Source organism: Chlorocebus sabaeus, chromosome 26 (genome assembly GCF_047675955.1).
Source record: "Chlorocebus sabaeus isolate Y175 chromosome 26, mChlSab1.0.hap1, whole genome shotgun sequence".
Taxonomy (NCBI): domain Eukaryota; kingdom Metazoa; phylum Chordata; class Mammalia; order Primates; family Cercopithecidae; genus Chlorocebus; species Chlorocebus sabaeus.
The window spans coordinates 22,904,901-22,926,859 of record NC_132929.1 but is presented as its reverse complement, the minus strand read 5'-3'; the positions used below and the strand labels follow the sequence as shown (position 1 = coordinate 22,926,859).

The window sequence follows — 21,959 nt, the reverse complement described above, 5'->3', positions numbered from 1 at the left end:
TGTTTTCTTTCAGGATTTGCTAAAGGTTGTTTTTCTCTCTCTCTCTCTTTTAATGCTCTATGTCTAGACATCCCAGAGAGAGTTAGGTTGGTCCATGGTTATCCAGTGTGTCACGTCTTGTTCTGTGCTACTTCTGTGCCTTGTATCCACTTCCATTAACAGATATATCATAGTGGATGTTCCTTTAGTTATAAAATACAATCATTCCTGTGTCTCAGGATTATTGTGAACATTAGAAAACCTGCCAGTAAAAATGTGACAGAATGATCAGTTTTATTTTGTAGAAAAGATCCTTGTAGACCACAAGCTCCTCTAGAGCAGGATCCATGACCTGGTCACTTGCAATGAATATGAATCTGTTTCATAACTCTGAGGTACACGAAATACCACCTTATTTTGTGTTTTAAATTCAAATCAAATCTTCTTCCAAATCCTCACTAGGTGCCTGCTATCTGAGATTGTCACTGGCCCAGAATTGTTTGATAATCCCAAGATATTAAACTGTCTGGAAATGTGGGAAGTGGTCTCTGTTTTTACTCCTTTGAGCTTGTAGCTGAGAGGCTTAATTTATTAACTAAATTCAAATAGTCCTAGAAAAGGCAAGAACCCTTCTGCTCACAGAATCTTTTTCCCTATGCTTCCTTTTGCTAAGGACCTTTATTCACCATGTTTCTCCAGATTAGCCACCATCTATTCTATGCTGCCTCTTCCGACATCCTTTCTCTGGTTCCTTCACCTTCTGGGAAATAGATTCAGCACACTTAGGCTCCTAGTCCACAGCCTACCCCTGTGCTTCCTTGAATCACAAGTATTTGAACCTTTTCTTAGAACATAAGAAAGCCTAGAACCCAGGACACTCCCATCTCCCTTAACTTCTTGGAGCATGGGGGGTGGGTAGAGAGTAGGGGGGTAGTTGATGAGGAACCCACAGAAAAATAAAACCATGATTTTGTTTTCAGGTTATCCCACCATTCATTTTTGTATCCCCAGGGCCTAACACAGAGACCTGCAGACACTAGGCACTCATGAATATTTAATAAGAGTGCAAATGAACTATAAGTAATACAGGTGAACTGTCATGAGGCATGCCAACTATGAGGTCCTAGATCACAGCTAGTCCACTGGTTTTGTTTGTTTGTTTGTTTCTTTGTTTTTGAGAGACAGTCTCACTGTGTCACCCAGGCTGTAGTGCAGTGGTGTGATCTTAGCTCACTGCAACCTCCGCCTCCTGGGCTCAAGCGATTCTCCTGCCTCAGCCACCCTAGTAGCCGGGATTACAGGCATGCACCATCATGCCTGGCTAATTTTTGTAGTTTTAGTAGAGATGAGGTTTCATCATGTTGACCAGGTTGGTCTTGAACCCCTGACCTCAGGTGATCCACCCGCCTCAGCCTCCTAAAATGCTAGGATTACAGGCATGAGCCACCGCACCCGGCCTAGTCCACTTATTTAACTGAAGTTTCAGAACTTGGTAATTGTTATTAAGCATCCATGCGATAAAGCTGCTCAACTTTGGTAGTAACACTGAGGTTCCCCAGTTCTAAAAGCCAAAGTAAGCCAAAATTCTCCAAGAGAAGTGACAGGATGCCCAGAATTTGGAGGCCACTGTTATCTCTTACTCAATTCTGTAATTATTAGGGAGTCAGACACATGAATGGTTGTCATGTCTGACATTCTACATTGTAAATCAATGGAATAATATAATACAACTCTTAAGTATCTGAGAGCTAAGTCTTCCAAAAAACTGCAGAAGACTCCCAATGTCATTAAAATTTTAATCATTTAGAATTCATATCTCTAGAATATATTAGGTATACCTCTGTTGTCTTAGGCAAATCACAGCAAACATAATTTAACCATTCTGTGTAATATAATGTAATCATTACAAATATTCATTATTCCAGCACATATAAACAGTGGTGCCTTCTGGGCACTTTGGGGTAAACTGGGCTTTCTATAGGACAGGAAATGACTGCAAATGCTGGGATTTCCTAATCCCACAGGCATCTGTCTTTCATTGCTTTTGAGGGTTTTCTTCATAAATGTTTTTCTCATTTGTTTCCTGATAATGAGATACAATGCGTTTTTGGATAATAGCTGTTGTCTTTCCTGTAGAGTTTTTAATTGTTTTGCTTCTAAGTTGATAAAGCTTAGAATATGGGGAACTGAGTATCTTTTTTGATTTAAGAATAAATAAGAAAGAACTGTCTCTGATTCTCATTGGGCTGATATTTTGACAACTATTTTTGGGTTCTACTGGGTTTATGGCTATGTTTAAGTAATGATGCTTCAGCTGGCTGACTACCATGTATTTACAAGGTACTGTGAATTTTTTGGAGCAATGTCATTACTGTGAACCACTTGCTTCTCATATTAACTCTGTCATTATTTTATGTATCTTATAGATTTGAACCTGAGGTGAGGAGGTCCACATCCCCATAGTCAATGGAGGGGACTAAAAATCCTTCCCTTGCCTATGACCCTCAAGTCTGACACAGTTCCCAGCTCATTACACTCTGCAAACATTCTGGGTTATTAAAAACTAGTTGACCCCACAAGGTCTGATAATCTCACAAATGGTAAAGTGACTGATGGCATTTTTAGAGTTAGACTATTTCTTCTCATATATTTAGAATCAAATATGACACACATGTACACAGACTAGAAGTTTGGGAACTAGAAGAAATTAAGCACTGTCAAATGAGACAAAGAAAAAAACCCAGTATTTATGGATTTATAGAAGATACATAGATAGATAGATAGATAGATAGATAGATAGATAGATAAAAAAACAAATAGGAGTATGTTTACCAGTGATGACTATCATAGTTCCACTGTCAGCTGAAGTGAATATTAAATATAATTCCTAAGTAATTCATGTAAAATCATATTTTCTTAAACTTAATGATACTCTGTGGGCTTCTATACATTTTTATGAGCATGACTACCATTTAATGGATGACAATTTTTTTTTTTTTTACTTTTGCTATATAGGAGAAACAATATATGCAAAATTCATATTTTCATTCCAGCATTTTTTGCTTTCTTTTTCTAGATTGTCAGAATGTTTTCTCCCTTCTTACAACCCAAACCCTAATCACGCTTCAGGATTCAGCTGAATTTAAATAACCCACATGAAATACCTTCCATGATTCCCACAGAACTTTCTCGTCTCCGTTTTCTCCTCATTCCTCCAATACCTCAGGCCTCACTCTCTTATTAGTCGTTTCAGGTCTAAAAGCCCTTGACCTAGTTAGATGATACATTTCTCAGACTAAAGACTTGTATTTCTAGTGTAGTTTTTCTATTTGCAGTTAGCAAAGGTCTAGTTATATAATATGTGGTCAAGTAACAACTGAATAAATATGAAAGTCAATAGATTGATAACATTAAAATTAACCAAGTTCAACTTATTTGTACATTTTAGAGATGAGAAATAGATGTCAGATTGCCTCTGTGCTGGCTATTCTTCATTTGGCCACCTCCACACACTCAGACCTCTTTTCTCCCTCTCTGTCCTGCTATGTGCCTTGTAAGGAAATCCACTCACAAGGAGACTGCAATAGTAGGCAGAATAACAGCCCCCAAAAGATGTCCATGCCCTGATTCTCAGAACGGCAAAAGCGACTTTGCAGACGTGATTAGAGTTAAGAACATTGAGTTAGAGAGATTATTCTAGATTATCTGGGTGAACCCAAGGTACTACACGAAATCTTAAAAGTAGAGAACGTCTCCCAGCTGTGGTCAGAGAAAGAGACGTAATGATGGGAGAAGGGTCAGAAGACTCAACTCTATTGCATTACTGGCTACGAAGATGGAGGAAGGGACCATGTGTCAAGAAATGTAAGTAGTTTCCAGAAGCTGGAAAAGCAAGGAAATGGATTCTTCTCTGGGATCATCAGAAAGGAATGCAACCCTGTTGGACACCTTGGCTATCACTATGTTGAATTTCTAGTTTACAAACATATAAGATAAAAGGAGGATTTCTTCCCTGATCCATCCCTCCTTCCTTCGGCCCCGTACCATAGGCTGTACTTGTGTCCCTCATGCTTTAGCTCCCACTAGCTGAATCTTCCTCTTTCATGCATCCAGCCCCAACTAGGCTGTAATAACCCTATGTTTTCTCTCTTCACCCCTTCACTCTTAGAGACACCCATGGCTAATTGCTTGTTTCTGGAAGCATCTCTATCCCTTGATTATTCACTTAATGCAGCCAACACCTCTGGTGGTAGTCACTCACTATACATCTTTTATTTTAACAGTCTCGGGTAAATTTGTTCCCTGCTAGGACCCAGAATAGGGCAGCCTTGTTTATTTAAAGTATTTTGAAAGGTTGCTAAAATTAGTTCATGTATACTTGAGAGAGGAGCATATAGTCGAAAGACAGGGGAAAGGTCGTGAGAAACCATCTGACCCCTGAAAGAAGCTTCAGAATCTTACGACTTTTCCATTCCCACGAAGCATGTTTATGATTTTTTTTAATTCTGTGATGTCCCTGTGTCCTTATCCTCTCCACTCACACCATTCCACTACTGCTATCTGTACACAAATATTTTTTTTCTTGATGGATATTTACTCTCTGTGTTTGCAATTTCTTATGCTGAGAATCCTCTCTCACCTTTTTGTATTTAATGTTCAGGATACAAACAGATCTCTGAAAACAAGAGGATCAAAATTTCAGAATAAGCATCACAAAGATCACCAATTTGTCCACACCAAACTATATTCCATGTTTAACATGCAGAAAATTGGCAGGTTCATGAAAGAGATTGTGAATAATAAAATGGACACATAACAGCAGAACACCTTCCTTACTAGTACAGATGCTCTAGATCATACTGTGTTGCAGCCAGAAGCCGACACTCACAAACAACTATACTCTGGTCCCATCTGAGAGTTCGGACTTGCTTCTCAAACAACACCTACTTCTTCCTCACTGTGCCCATAGATCAGAGAACACAAGAATGGATGGTGTTGAGGGACCATCTCTTCCAGTGCCTTCACTTCATAACTGAGGACAGTAAAGTCCATCAGTGTGGTTACTATTAAAAAGGCTACGGAGAAAAGGGAACACTTACATGCTGTTGGAGGGAAGGTAAATTAGCTCAGCCACTGTAGAAAGCAGCTTGGAGATTTCTCAAAGAACTTAAGACATAACTACCATTTGACCCAGAAACGCAATTTTTGAGTATATACCAAAAGAAAAATAAATTACTCCACAAAAAGACACATGCACTTGTATATTCATTGCAGCACTATACACATTCACAAAAACATGGAATTAACCTAGGTGCCCATCCATATTGGATTGGAAAAAGAAAATGTGGTATGTATATACTACAGAATACCACACAGCCATTGAAAAAAACAAAATCATGTCCTTTGCAGCAACATGGATAGAGCTGGAGGCTATTATCTTAAGTGAATTATTGCAGAAACAGAAAACCAAATTTTGCACGTTCTCTTTTATAAGTGGGAGCTAAACATTGGGTACTCATGGACATAAAGATGGCAACAACAGGTACCGGAACTATTGACAGGGTCAGGTTTCTTGGGCATTTAAACATGACACCATCACTTAACTGTACAAACCTGGACAAGTAACTTTACTTCTCTGTGCCTAAGTTTTCACACATCTGTATAATGAGAGTAATAGTACTATTTATCACAACATTGCTCTGAGGATTAAATGAGATCATATCTGTAAGGTGCTTTATAACACATGCTTATAATCAAGAAATGGATTGAGGATATTAGAATGAAAACTAAGCTTATACATTTTGATGCATGATTAATCCTTAGCAACCCTGAAGAAAAGATACTCTTCTTCGCAGATGATGAAACAGAGACTCAGAGAGTTTAATTAATTTGGCCTAAGTCACAAAGTTTTTGCTCAATGGAAAAGATTCAAATCCAGATCTACCTGATTCTAAAGTCCATGCCACTCATACTCTTCCATGCTGTGACCTTTTTATTCTGAGCACGAAGTTCCTCAGCTCTTCTTACGGCCCTTCCCAATGTTCAGTCCGTGCCCCCAAGGTTCATTTTCCTTAGGTTACTGTTGACTCTTCTCTCTCCTTTATTCAAATATGCTATCTAAACTAGCACAACCACATACTCTCCAACCTTTTCTCTGCCTTATTTTTATTTATACCACTTATCACTACCTGATTATCATATTATATATTTAGTTTATTTTCCACCTTCCCCACTGAGATTGTAAACTCCATGCAAGGACTGTTGTCAAATTTTGTCCATGGCTATATCCATAGCATGTAGAATGCAGCCTAGAACACAGTAGGTGCTCAACAATCATTTTCATGAAAAATAAATGAATGAGCAGATGAATGAAATTCTGTCCTTCTACAAGTACTGGGCAAGTGCACTCAACAAGAACACTCAACATATCTCTTGCTTTCTTTTCCCAAGAAAGCACCATTTGCTAGAGCTTAAAACTCACACACCAGAGATCTCCGCTTTATTATGCTCTGTCATTTAAAATCATTTTCCATATCAAGGCATTGTACACAGAACAGTAAAAACACTTTCTGCCACTTTTTCTTATTTCCTGGTGTGTCTTAAATCCTAATTATTATTGTCAGTTTTATATCAAACAAAACAATACTGACTTGAATTTGCCTAATGAAAACTTCCATTTCTTCCTACCACATAACTATTCAAGTTAAAATCAATACTCCCCAAAGGGCTGGGTCCCAATAAAATCATTACAAGCCATTTTTTTTTTCAATTTCTGCATGGTATTATGAAAAACAAAGTCAAATTGCCCCAATTCTTGCCTCCTGGGCTCTTAAAATTTAACACAGATAATGATGATGTAAGAAGTTATATTGGTACACAAATAACCATTTCGTGGGTTGATGCTATGAGATGCAAGGAGATTTTGAGAGTGAAGTCTAGGTATGCAACAATGGACTTTCCTAGTCTAGGTTTTACTCTTTGCTATTTCTTCTACTTCGAATCCTCTTCCACTTTTGTACTAAAATTGTATTTCTCACTGGTTGGCTTCTCAAATTCCAAACCCACTCAGGTTTGGAGATTCCAATTTCTCAGGCAGCCCACAAAGCAATAGTGCTCAGTAGAGCTTTGTGAATGTACATAAGTGGTTGTGTGTGTTTTCAGGATGCTGAACATACATATGGTGAAGTTTCAAGAATGTAATATAGAGCTAGTACATCCTCAAACAACCTGTGATCCACAGCTGTTTAATAATAGGGGTTAACCTCAGTTCTCTCAGAAATGTTTACATAGTAGGTATACATCTCTACTATGCATAGCATATTCACCTAGTTTTGTACTAAAATATAATGTATTCTCCTGTCAATGATAGTCACTTCTACTGTTTAAAATGTCCAGATTTTGTATAATGATCAGGGGTTGCTTTCATAATTGGCAATAATATTATTTAAAAAGAGATATATTTCCAATCCTGCATAGAGTTGACCATAAGGATACCAATAAGATTTTTTCCTTCAAACCCCTGAGAAAACTATCATTAGTTTGTAGTTCAACGCAATATCTGTTTTTTTGCAGATTTAACAAAACTTCAAGCCTGACCCCCAAGTTTTCATACATATGCATATGCCCTATGGCTCCTTCTTCATCACATACCAACCCTAAGTCATCAGAATGAAGTTTTACTTGATTGAGCCTGACCCAGGTCTACAAAGTATTATGCAGAACACAAAGGAACAACTGGGAGGAAAATTCAGATTAAGCAGCTCAGCTTTTGCCATTAAAAATACCATTACTTTTAGTGGCAAAAACCACAATTACTTTTGTACCAACTAATAGTAATCCCTTGTAAATATGAAGGTACCTAATCTGAGATAGCCCCTGATTCAGGGCATTATAATGGATTATCTGTTATAGTCAGAACACTGTAAAAAAGAAATTATCTTTATTCCACATTAAAGGTGGGTTTCAAATTCCAGAGTCATCAAGGGACTTGTCCAAGGCCACACAGTCCTAAATAACAAAATTGGAATTCATACCCCTGACTGCCTTACTCCAGACTCACGTTCCTTCCTTTACACAAAGCTTGTACAGACTGGGTAATCCTGATGCTCCCAGGAAACTCAAAGGACAAGGGCCAGAAATACAGGGAGGAAAATTCATGTGTTATACAGACTTTTCTATCCAACCGGCCCCTACATTCAGCTAGGTAAATTCTTTTAGATTCAGGAACCTACTGGGGAAATGTGTAATCAGGCAGAACTAGAAAGTCCACAGGAGCCAGACACATATTTGGCAAGCAGTGTTTTGTTTCACAGGCTGATTTTTAAGAAGTTCTTTTTTTCCATCATTTCCTTCTTCCCTCCCTCCGTGACTTCCTACCTCTTTTTCTCCTCTCTCTCCCTGTTGGTTTGACAACCTAAGTTAAGCTCCACTCTGGGTCATGTATGCATTATTTCTCCTCAATGTACTTGGCCTTAGAATGTATTTGAAACCAGAATGCATGGAAATCAGCTAGGGGAGAGAAAGGGGAAGAGGAGATGAAGAGAACAAACCCTACTGTGGCTCCAGGCAAACAAAATCAAGCTTCCAGGATTAAAAAAAACAAAAACAAAACAACAACAACAACAAAAATATGTCGCATTCTGTACCACATAGGTGGTGACCACTTACACACAGGCCTGAAAATGCGAACAGCTGTACCTTGCCTTCTTTTGATGTCAGTCGTTTCCTTTGTGAAATTCAGGGACAGACTCTGATTTCCAAGCCCCAAGTTTAACACTCTGTGGTTCTTACGGTGTCTCCTAGAGTTAAATGGAATATCGAATATTAAGAGGGAAAATACACTCCAGTAGAGTCATGTAACTCTAGAAATATTTTGTAAATACACATTTTGGGTTACACATTGTTTTATTTAAGTGTAGATAACAGTGCCATTTGCATTCTAATCTTTCTAATCTCAGCTTGGTTCCTTCCTTGCTAGGAAATAGATGAAGCTCTCATTCTTTTTGGTGTGTTTTAATTTCCTCAGTGGTTAAGCAAGGATGACACATCTAACCTGCCTTTCAGAACGTCTGGATGGACACTATAGCAAAACCTTTTTAGAATGTTTTGGCTTAAAAGACTTCTCTCTGAACCATATTTATGTTTTAATACACTATTTTCCCCAAACAGTCATCAGTAGGATTTACAAAGAAAATATATTCATACAATGGGGTTAATTTCTCTAGATCCTTGGATGATTTCAAACTGTTTGGCCTTGACTAATCAATGAATTTGAATTTTTGGCAAATACCAATCATTATGTACATGATTCAAATATTTGCCCTTTTCTGCATAGTCAAGGCAATCTAATTTTAACTAATTGTAAAAAAAAAATGTTAATATTCAACAGCATTAGAGTACTGTTTTGTTGCACTAAAATTCCTCTAGTGACATAAGATATCAAGATGCAAAAATTCCATGGAGATCCCAATGCATGATGTATAAAATCATATTGAGACTAAATGCTGAAGTTGGAAATGATCTTAAAAAGGAAATCTCATGAAAAGTCTTGATTTTATAGATAAAGAAAGGAGGAAAATAAAATTTCCTAAGCAACCAGAGGTACTGTATTAAGTGCTTTACTGCACCAGTGTATTCAGTCTTCATCATCGCTCCATTACAGTTCCTTCATTTTACCTAAAAATAACCTGAAAGCCAGGGAAGTAAAATAATTTACCCATCCTCAGTGATATGATTATGATTAAACTCCAGATTCTGTATCAGAGGTCCTCGTTCAGAGATCAAGCCAAAAACCTATAAGTCTACTTGAGCCTAAATCCTATATTCAGTAGCAAAATGCCAACAAGCTGACCAACACATTTTTCTTTTTGAGAGAAACAATTCATGGCAGAAAGTTGGTACATGGACAACCGGGGAATGGTAAGACCACTTGGGTGCCTCTCTTTTAGGATGACCAATTACTGTATGTATAGAACAGGCTTTTTCCAACTACTGAGATCCAAATTGATAATAATCATGTTATACAAATAAAAGCTCAAATTTATTGAATATTTATGATATATCAAGGACTTCTAAAATGTAATTTTATACCGTCACATAATTTTTAAAGATAATTACCACCCCATTTACAGAAGATGTAACTGAAGCTTAGTTGGGTAGACAACAACAACAATAATACAAATTACTTGTATAGAATTTACAATGAGACAGGAACTAAGTCCTTGATCACATATTACTCATATGTTACATATACAACTTCTGTAATCAGCACAACTACCCTATAAGGCAAGTATTAGTATTATACCCATCTCCCATATGGGAAACTGATATACAGCAAGCTCTAGAATCACACAATGCAACGGTAGCAGAGCCAGCCAGGCTCTTATGCACTGCTCTACACTCAGTATGATGGAGATAGCCAGTGGACACAGAAGGATATGAACCTAAGACTTGGACTCTGAAGCCCATATTCTTTCCAGGTCTTCATGTTTCTCAACCCTGTCTGCTCTTTATGGGAAACATTTGGGAAGTAGGATTTCCATTAAAGCAGTTGTCCCCAACCTTTTTGGTACCAGGGACTGGTTTCATAGAAGACAATTTTTCCACAGACCATGAAAAAGTTGCGGGGTTGGGGGATGGTTTTAGAATTACTCAAGTGCATTACATTTACTGTGCACTTTATTTGTATTTTCATAACATTGCAATATATAATGAAATAATTATAAACTCACCATAATGTAGAATAAGTGGGAGCTCTGAGCTTGTTTTCCTGCAACTAAATGGTCCCATCTGGGGGTGATGGGAGATGGTGACAGGTCATCAGGCATTAGATTCTCATAAGGAGCCCACAACCTTGATCCCTTGCATGTGCAGTTCACAACAGGGTCCATGCTCCTACAAGACTCTAATGCCACATCTTACCTAACAGGAGGCAGAGCTCAGGCAGTAATGCGGGCAATGGGGAGTGGCTGTAAATACAGATGAATCTTCGCTAGCTCCTTGACCTCTGCTTACCTCCTGCTATGTGGACAGGTACCTGGTCTGTGGCCCGGTAACAGTCCATGGCCTGTGGCTTAAGGATCCCTGTATTGAAGAATGTGATCATTTTCTCATGTATGCAAACTGAAGGAGGTTTCAGTTGAGTTGCATATTTATTCCTAAGTGTCAATGAATCCTAAAAGAGGAGAGGACTACCTTCCCTGTTGCTTGAAATGGAATTTTTCATCTTGATTCTTCAGATGACTTGTCGGCCACTCTGAGGCAGGCTCTAGACCCATTTCCACTGGTCCCAGCCTAAGCATGGCTGCCAGCAAACTCAGGCCAGAAAATCTACATGGGTTCTGCAAAAATGCCTTTGTGACCTAGATTATTTTTTTGTCTAAACATCCTTCAAGTTTTCACTTTGACAATCGTGTATTGAACTTCAACTATGGGCAAAATACTGTGCCAGGCACTCTTGGGAACACAGATTCCTTGGTCCCAAGGAAAGCACAATCTATTGGAGAAAATATAAATATTGGCAGCTAAATATAATTTCTATTATAGTACCAAGGAGCCCTTTTGGCTCTGCATCTAAGTTTAAGTTTCCGCTATCTGTGAGAAAGTTAGAATGGGTTCAGGTATACTCTAGGGAGGGCAGGGGGTCAAATCAAGGCACATAAAGGTGAAATATGGGGCCTTACAATGTGTTTCACTTTCATAAATGAGTTTGGGCAACTCTGTGTGCTTTTAGTGTACCCTGGAGAATTAGGTAGATCATTATTGTTGTTGTTGCTATTTTATTCTCCAATGACAAGTTTACAGCATCTTCTCTTCAGTGGTTTGTGTCCCTGAGAGCAAAATAAACTCAACATTTTCTTCCTGCAACCTCTCATGAATATTAACGATGTCTTTATTTATTGTTTGGCAAAATATGACAGAAATAAAAATGCACTACAGTGAAAAAGAACATGTATATACCAAAAATATCTAGCTACTGTCAGAATACTTGTGTCATCATCATTATCAATAAATGCACACTTGACAAGGATGCTCCACACACTGTACCATCCCACACTTCCCTGTAACCACTGACCTTTCTTAAAGAGTGCTGCTAGTTCTTTGGTTGCTACTTGTGGAACTCCCATTAATTTTAAAGTTGCACAGTTTTGTTGTGCTTAAGTTAGAAACACAGAGTTCAGCGACAATGGGCCAAAGAGATTCGTAACAGCAGTCTTCCAGAAACAGACTTTCAGGGCCTCAGAATCTTCCCTCAGAGATTTTTGTACTCAGAGGCTCAAATATATAAAACAAACAATTAAAATGGTCATAGTTAAAAGGGGGTGTAGAGTCCTACCTATACAGACCTACTCTCACACCCTAAAACAGTCCAAAGCAACTTCACAGAGACCTTTGAATTCTACACATCACACTTGCAAAGCCACTGATCCAATCCATTTCATAGATGAAGACCCAGCCTACCAAGCCAATTCAAGTAGCTAAGGCCACTGAGTTAGAGGCAGAGTTGAAACTAACACTCCTATCCCTTCAGTCATAGTCCAGTGATCACTGTACACTACTTCTTGCCTCTCTACATAGTGCAATTTGAGAGAAGAATAAGTGAAAAAAATTAGCAGAAGCATTTATCATGACAGTCTCATTTCCAATGTGGCAAAACAGAACCCCTCTGGGGTTTGTCAGACAATCCTAAAATCACAGTGTGATCATTTAAGTGGAATAAATATTGCATATTGGACCAATAAAGTAAAATGGCCAGCCTCAAGATATCTTACCCATGTTCTTAGACCTGCAATAGAACTTATAGAAGTCCTTATATGGAATTCCATTAGTTCTGGCAGTCCAAAATAAGTATGACCACAGTGAGAACTTGACCAGGATTCTGTATAGTGCAGTTAGACTTATTTCTAGTTCAACCTTATTCCTATTGGTGGTGCTAATTTTACCAAATGCCATTGAATAACTCTGATAAACCTTGTTCAAGAACACAAAATTCTAAAAGTTGGTGATAGTCTTGTTGTGTATGTGTCCATTTGATTCAACAGAACATAAGCATTGTCCAGCAGGAGGATGCAATGTCATTATCATTTGTCTGCAACCCAGGCCTAAACAAATCACTTCAGAAATTACATGACAAATTAAGCTTCAGAGAGCCTTAGAGGCTATACATAGAATTAGTGATTTGAACTATATCTTGAATCCCCGTCAAGTGCTATTTGCCCAAGCTGCTTGATAATCTATGTCCTTCCCCTTCCTAAAAGAAATGTTAGCTGATATCCAAGATAGGCAAATAATTCCTCAGCATTTTCTTATTCCCTTTTATAGGAAGTAATTGACCCTTAGCCTAACCACACCTATAGTTGAATTTTCTCCATATAAGATGCACTCAACCAATTATTCTTTCTGATAACCTCTAGCAACAGCAGGATTCATCTGAAGACAGTCAGAATTATTTACTCATGATTTTGTTCATCCTTTATGTTAGCAGGTTAATAAAAAACCCCTCTTACACAGTATGGTAGAAGAAAATAAACTGATAATATACATCCCCATTGTTACCATTTTAAAACTGCTGTATAAATTTAGGACTTGGTTTTTAATTGCATTATTACTGATATTGGTTACATAAAATGCCATGAGTCATAATATTAAATACTTAGAATTCCATTATATTAGACTCTGGAAAAATATGGCGATATGGGGCTAGAAAGAACACTACATGAATCCTCTTTCTTCTGGCCAGACTAAACATGCCCAATAGGTGTGATCCATTTATCAAGCTATCCAGGAAAGGGGAGATCTTGTTCTTCGATAATCAATTCTCAGACATTATAGAAAATGGCAGATTAAAAGACTCTAAGAACATGATCCTCCCTGAAAATAACTTTTAAAATATGGCCAAAACTATTGGAATCAATCTTTTCAGAACTCTGGAATCTAACCAAAAGATTGATGCAATCCAGATAACATTTTTAACACAAGCATGCAAACTAAAAACTGGCTAACTCTCTGTAAGAAGCATTAATTTGTGTTTTGATTTACCCTAGTCCTATCCCTTGCTACCCAGCTCAACAGCAGCCTTGAAAATAACAGTCGTCATTCCAGGTACCACTATCTGAGGGAGCAGAATGTAACAAAGTAACAAAGAATTCTTATGTAGTAATGATTCCCTGGAAGACCTACTCAAAAGGCCAGTACTTATCCAACCTGACTGGGAAATTGCCTAGTACTAAAGCTGTTACCTGAGGCAACATTGTCAAAAGCATTTACAAGCATAAATCCTAAGCAAAAAGAACAAATCTGGAGGTATCACATTACCTGACTTCAAATTATACTACAAAGTTATAGTAACCAAAACAGCATGGTACTGGCATAAAGGTAGATACACAGATCAACGGAACAGAATAGAGAGCTCAGAAATAAAAACAAATACTTACAACCAACTGATCTTCAACAAAGCATAGGAAAACATAAATTGGAGAAAGAACACCCAATTCAATAAACGGTGCTGGGAAAATTGAATAGACACATGTAGAAGAATGAAACTGGTTTCTGATCTCTCGCCATCTATAAAACTCAACTGAAGATGGATCAAAGACTTAAATCTAAGACCCAAAAGCATAAAAATTTTAGCATAAAACCTACGGAAAGCACTTCTGGACACTGGCCTAGGCAAAGAGTTTATTACTAAGACCCCAAAAGCAAATATGACATAATAAAAAAATTAATGAGACCTAATTAAACTAAAAAGCTACATAATAAAAAAAACATCAGAATAAACAGATGACTCACAAAATGTGAGAAAATATTTGCAAATTATGTATCTGACAAAGGACTAATATCCAGAATCTACAAGAAACTCAAATAAGTCAGCAAGAAAAAAACAATCCCATAAAAAGTGTGTAAATTACATGAATAGACATTTCTCAAAAGATACACAAATGGCTAACAAACATGAGAAAACATGTACAACATCACTAATCAGGGAAATGCAATTAAAACCACAATGAGATACCATCTTATCCCAGTCAGAATGGTCATTATTAAAAAGTCAAAAAACAGTAGATGTTGAGTGGATGTGGTGAAGAGGGAATATGTACACACTGCTGGTGGGAATGTAAATTAGTCTGATCTCTATGGAAAACAGTTTGGAGTTTTCTCAAAGAACTAAAAGTAGATCTGTCATTCAATTCATCAATCCCACTACTAGGTATCTACCCAAAGGAAAGTAAGTCATTATATCAAAAATGCACCTGTACATGAATGTTTATGGCAGCACAATTCACAATTGCAAAGATATGGAGCCAACCTAAGTGTCCATCAACGGACGAGTGGATAAAGAAAATGTGATAATATATACACCATGGAATACTAATCAGCCACAAAAAGAACGAACTAATGTCTTTTGCAGCAACTTGGATGGAGCTGGAGGCCATTATTCCAAGTGAAGTAATTCAGGAATGAACAATCAAATACCATATGTTCTCACTTAAAAGTCGGAGCTAAGCTATGGGTAAGCAAAGTCATACAGAGTGGTATAACGGACATTGGAGACTCAGGAGGGGAAAGGTGAAAGAGGATTGAGGAATGAGAAGATTACACATTGAGCACAACGTGCACTGCTCAAGCAGCAAGTATACTAGAATCTCAGGCTTCACCACTACACAATTCATCCATGTAACCAAAAACCACGTGTATCTCAAAAGCTACTGAAACATTATATGTTGTAATAATATATATTTTTATATGTATATATAACATTTACAAGCATAAATGCATTAGTCTCTGTCTCAGACTTTACATCCTGGTTTCACAGAGCCTAGAAGTCTGCCAGAGGTGATTGCTTTGGGTCTTCTTAGGTCTTTCCTGAGCTTGTGAACAGTCCTGGGACTGCGTTTGACCATGGAGATCCCAGAAATATGTCAGACATTTTCAAAACTCTTCTTCCCAAAACATCTCATTCCCAGCCTTTCCTCCCAAGAGTTTTGGTTAGTATATTGTTTGTCCCAACTGTTATCCATTTTCTCAGGCAGCGGACACTAGAACAGGCCTAGAAACTTTCCCTGCAAGATCAGGGACACGGTAAGAATGTCCTCTCTCACCACTTGTATTCAACATTGTACTGGAGTTCCTAGCTAATGCAATAAGACAAGAAAAGGAAATAAAAACCAGGCAGATTGAAAAAGAAAAGGTAAAAGTATCTGTCTGTGAATGACTTGATCTTATATATGCAGACAATCCCCAAAACTCCATAAAGTTGTTAGAGCTAAAAAATAAATAAATTCAATAAAGTTGTAGGATACAAAATTGACATACGAAATCAGCTGCTTTTCTATAAGCTAACAATAAATTATGTGAAAAGCAAATTAAGAAAATGATCCCATTTACAATAGTATCAAAAAGGAACAAATTTAACTAATGAAGTAAAAAAATTAAATACTGAAAATTACAAAAAAAGTTGTAGAAATAAATTAAAGAAATGGAAAGACATCCCACATTTATACATTGGAAGACTCAATATCAGTAAGATGGCCTCATTCCCTAAATTGACAGATCCATGCAATCGTTATTGAAATGCTAATTGCTGGTTTGCATAAACTGGCAAGCTAATTCTAAAATTCACACAAAAATTCAAAAGATTCCCAAATAGCTCAAATGATCTTGAAAAGAAAGAATAAGTTTAAAGGACTTATATTTCTTGATTTCAAAACTTATTGCAAAAGTACAGTAATCAAAATACTGTGACACGGGCATAAAAATAGAGAGATCAGTGGACTAGAGCCCAGAAGTAAACCCATGCCTATGATCAACTGATTTTCAATGAAATATGTCAAGACCATTTAACTGAGAAAGAATAATCTTTTCAACAAATGGTGGTGGAACAACTGTATATTCACATGCAAAACTTTGAATTTGGATCCCAGCCTCAAACATACACAAAAATTACACAACATTGATTAATTACCTAAATGCAAAAGCTGAGAGCATAATAAAATTCTTAGAAAGAAATTCAGGTAAAAATATTTATGACATTAGATCAACCAACGGTTTCTTAAATATGACACCAAACGTACAAGCAGCAAACAAAAACATTACCGAGTTTAACTCCACGATAATTAATTTTTGAGTGTGTGTGTCCAAGAACACCATAAAAGTAAAAGGACAACCCACATAATGGAAGAAAATATCTGCACTTCATATATGTGATAATGGTCTAGTATCCAAAATATATAAATAGCCCTTACAGCTCCACAATAATCATACTAAAAACCTAATTAAAAAATGTGCAAAGAATTTGAACAGTCATTTTTTCAAACAAAGTAAATGAATGGAAAATAAGCACATGAAAAGACGTTCAATCTTCAAGTCAGCAATAATGTGAAAAAAATAAATATTAAAAAATGCTCAAAATGATTATTCATTAGAGAAATGCCAATTAAAGCCATAATGAAACACCATTTTACACTAGCTTGGCTGTAATAAAACACACACACACACACACAACCCATAGAATAACAAGTGCTAGAGAAGATGTGGAGAAATTCCAGGCCTCATACCCTGCTGATGGGAATGGTAACTGCTACGGCTACTGTCGAAAACACTTTGACAGTTCCTCAAAAATTTCAACATGGAGTTACCATATGACCCAGCAATTCCACTCCCAGGTATATAAAAACCAAGATAACCATTCACACAAAAAATTCACCACAAATGTTTATTACAGCACTATTCATTGTTGCCACATGGTGGAAACAACCTAAATGTTTACTGACTGATGAATGAACAATATGTGGTATGTCCTTACGGTGCAATATTATGCTGTCATACGAGAGACTGAAGTACTGATCATGCTGCAATACGGAAAAACCTTCAAAACACTATGTTAATTGAAGGTAGCCAGACACCAAAGACTGCTTATTCTATGATTCCATTTAAATAAAATCTCCAAAAAAGGAAACTCTCTAGAGACACTAAGTAGATTAGTGGTTTACAGAGGCTGAAAGGAGAAGGAAATTAACTACTCACAGGTATGGGAGTTATTTGGGGGTGATGGGAATGTTCTGGAATTAGACAGTGGTGATGTTCGCACAATATTTTGAATGTACTAAAAACCACTGAATTATTCATACTTTAAAATGGTTAAAATGATAAATTTTATGTTATGTGAATTTTATGTTAAAAAATAGAATCAATTTTCAAAGAGAGTTTACAATTTCTGTTTAGCCTATGGATTACCCTCGGAAGATTTTTTAGAAACAATGAAAGCAGGGTAAGAATTAGAAAATATTTCTTCTCCTAATTGCCATCTCCTGAAGGGATAAACTGCTGGGGCACAGTTTTATGTAATAAGAAATAGAAGAATTGTCCTATGTAAGAAACAAAAGTAATTATGAATTAGATATATAGAATCTTAGTAAATGGCCAATTCTGGAAAGTAGAAGCAACAAATTTCATTTCCTCAAATATGTGTGTGTATTTAAAAAGCATCTCTGCCTCGAAAGAGTGGGAGTAATGGAGATGAAAAGTGGATTTTAGTGAAGGCAATGCATACATCAAATGGGGCGTGCTCTTTGGATAGTGGCCTGCAGGAATAGCAAGTAATAGCAGAGATCTGAAAGATTAAGAAAGAGGAATGGATGAAGAGACAACTGTTTAGAAGCTAAGAATCAAGAAAGTAGATATGAAAAGCTGGTCAGAGCAACCTGTTTAGGTGTGTTGAAAATAAAATTTTAGGATCAGTCAAGACAATGCTAGTCCAGGCTCATTTGTGTGAGTGAGAGAGAGGATGAGAGAACTGCCTGTTGAAGGATTTCAATGGCTAAACTCAACATTCAAACCAAATAAAATAGAAAAAGAGAAGGGAGAAAAGAGGAAAGCAGAGGAGGAAGGGAACAAGGGAGACGAAGATGAGGAGGAAGAGGGGAGTAGGAGACAAATGGCCAGACCTTTCCTTTTCAACATACTACTTGGCAAAAGTGAAAAAACAAGGCCTTAGATTGTGAGGACAAAGACAAACGGGAGGAAAGGGGTAAAAAGTAAAACAAAGGAAAGTCTTGTTAAAGTCTCACCAGTGACTAAGATTTATTTGTATCAAGTTCATTTCAGCAGTGTGATCATTACCTACACATCCATTATCTGTATTTTATATATAAAAACATAGGGAACCATTGGTTTTCCCAGTGGTTCTTTAAGAGTGCATCAGAACCACCTGTAGGGCTTCTTAAACCCTAGACTGTCGGCCTCACCGCTAGTTTCTCAGGCAGTTTCTCATCCCTTTCTCAGGAATGTGGCCTAAGAACATGCATATCTTACAAGTTATCAGGTGTGGCTGACAGTTGCTGGCCAAGGGACTGATGACACTTCGAGAACCACTGACTTAGAAAGCAGAGTATAAAGGAAGAAATCCTGGTGACCTGTGACTTCAATGTCTATCAAAGGATGGATGAGACAAAGAAGGCAGAGTAAGAGTCAGCTGTTTATAGGGCACCTACCACTTGTGTTAGGTACTGGGGATGGGAGACAGAAGGAAACACAGGCAAATCGTGACTCTGACAGAACTGACACTATAGTGATGTTTATGCATTTATATGTCAGTTATTGGTGGTGCTTTCTTGTTTGAATTCTACATGCTAATTTTTCTTCTATGTAACCATGGAAATCTAGCATTCATGAAAAGTATTTGTATATTCAAGATACACAATTTTACATAGATTATATTCTGTATAAGGAAAATAAAACTTATGTTACAATAAATTTTATTAAATGAGAGCGTGAGGATTACACAGGCAAAAGCTGGAGCAGATTAATTAAAAATCCTGGCAGACCTGTGCTTCATAGGTTAAGATAAAAGTTTTGGAGATTGCTTAATCCTCAAATATTCTTTACCACAAAGAAGAATTTTTCTAAGAGAGGCCTGAAGTAAAAACACTTCCAAGAGAGTTGCCAACATTGGCAAATAAAAATAAAACTTCAGTTAAATTTGAATTTCAGATAATAAACAACGAATTTTAATACAATAAAGTTGCATGCACTATTTGGAACAGGTTTATACTAAAAAGCTTTTCACTGTTTATCTGAAATTCAAATTTAACTGAGTGGTCTATATTTTATCTGCCAACCCTAACCAAAGCAGTCTTTAAACATTCATTCGATGAACATTTAATATGTTGTCAGTCTTCTAGAGAAGACAGAAGCATAGAACATATTCTGTCCCACACATAATAAAGAATAAAGGAAGGTCAAATTGCAAAGGTTTTAAGAATGCAGTGGAGAAGGAGACCAATATGACTGTAATTGTCAAGGTACGGGAGCTTCATCATCCAGCAAATATGACTTCAGCTAGTGATGCAGACCTCTCAGGATTTGATTAGACAAAAGCTAGTACCAAAGGTATGCAGAAGAAGTGAACAGCATACATATAAAGTGTAGAGTCTGGACCAATGACAGCAGACGAACGGGAAATAAAGGAGATCAGCTGTGACAGATTGAGCCAATATCTGCACACCAGTACACCCTCACAACCTGCACAGCACAAGGCATCTTGGGGCACAATTACTGACCCTTGTCAAATTTCAATATGTATCCATGACCATAAGCTGCATCCTCCATTTTTTTTTCAGCATCATTAAGACCACATGGAGAGACCTGAAAGCACAGCACACTACAGGGCACCTAGATATTCTGAACCCCTAAGACAAAGAAATAGCATCTCATGCTTGGTGTGTTTTTGATGAGAAAATAAATAGATCTTCAGTCCTATAGCCATGAAAAAGATACCTGGGAATTTGTATCTATGGAGAAAGAAAAAGGCAGCAGTTGGAAGAAGTCAACTCTTTATCTGATTCTAGTTTGAAATGAAGGTTCTGTACATCCTGTATCCCCAAAGCAGTAGCATAGAGCCTCATGTTGGAGTCAGTAGACCCAAGTCTAGTCTCTTTAGTATGCTCTCAGTAAGACAGGATGTGAGCTTCAGTTTCCTAGGTGTAAAGTAACAGTCTGGGATTATATGATCTCTCAGGGCCTTTCCCATTTAAAATTCAGTGATTAATTGAATAAATCATTCACTCATTAAATACTGAGAGCTGCCATATGCAAGGCAATTTTCTAGAAGCTGTGATGGATACAGAGAGAATAATTTATTCATGGTCATTTATTTGTCGCTAGGTGGAACCTCATACAGGGACCCACTTTCGCACTCCATAGAGGGCTAGTCTCTGGCTGAGCGAACTCAGACTGCCAGGATTTGTTACAGCCAGTCGCCTGCCTCTCTTCCATATTTTACTCTCTTTTCCAAGTCCCCTTAAGGAAACTCCACTTGTCTGCAATTCCCTAGGGCATTCTGGTCTCAGCCTTCCAGGGTGACAATTAATTCATCTGATAAACTCAAATATGTCAAAGCCCTAAACAAAAAAGGAGGAGGCTACATCTGAGTTACCTGCAATGTAAGAGTAAACATCAGTTATTTTTTCTCTACATATGAGTGACTTCAACTAGGAACTGACTTAGATTTAACAAATAAAAGAGATAAATAAATAAACATTTACCAAGGCTTATTGGTTCTGGGACAGAGCTATCATGTATCATCTTATTTGATCTGTGCAACCATTTTCCAACAATAGTTTATTAAGTCCTCATAGATTAACCCAAGGAAAGAAATAAGCAGTAAACTTGCCCTGGGTCAAAAGTACCAGTGCCAGGAGTAATCTAGATTTGTCTTCATACAAAACCAATGTTCTTCCTGGTAAAGTGGCTGATCTACAGGCATGGTGCCAGGCTGCCAGTATGACTCAATCACTTGTATGACATATCCATCAATAACAGTTAAAGTAACAAAAGGTTATATATATATATATATATATATGTGTGGGTGTGTGTGTGTGTATGAATTCTTATATATATAAAACACATAATGTATGGATTCAATTTCTTTTAATAATGCCAGTTTCAGTGACTTCATTTCAACATGCTTTCTTATTCACACAACA

The 21,959-nt window shown here is 37.2% G+C and overlaps 1 long non-coding RNA gene across 1 annotated transcript in view; it reads right to left on the bottom strand.

Annotated features, from left to right (window-relative positions):
• LOC140710460 (uncharacterized) overlaps nt 1–21,959 on the bottom strand; it is a 278,707-nt gene that overhangs the window by 212,644 nt on the left and 44,104 nt on the right. Inside the window, exon 2 of the long non-coding RNA XR_012091485.1 lies at nt 8,677–8,777. This is a non-coding gene — a long non-coding RNA (uncharacterized lncRNA). The remainder of the gene's footprint in view (nt 1–8,676; nt 8,778–21,959) is intronic.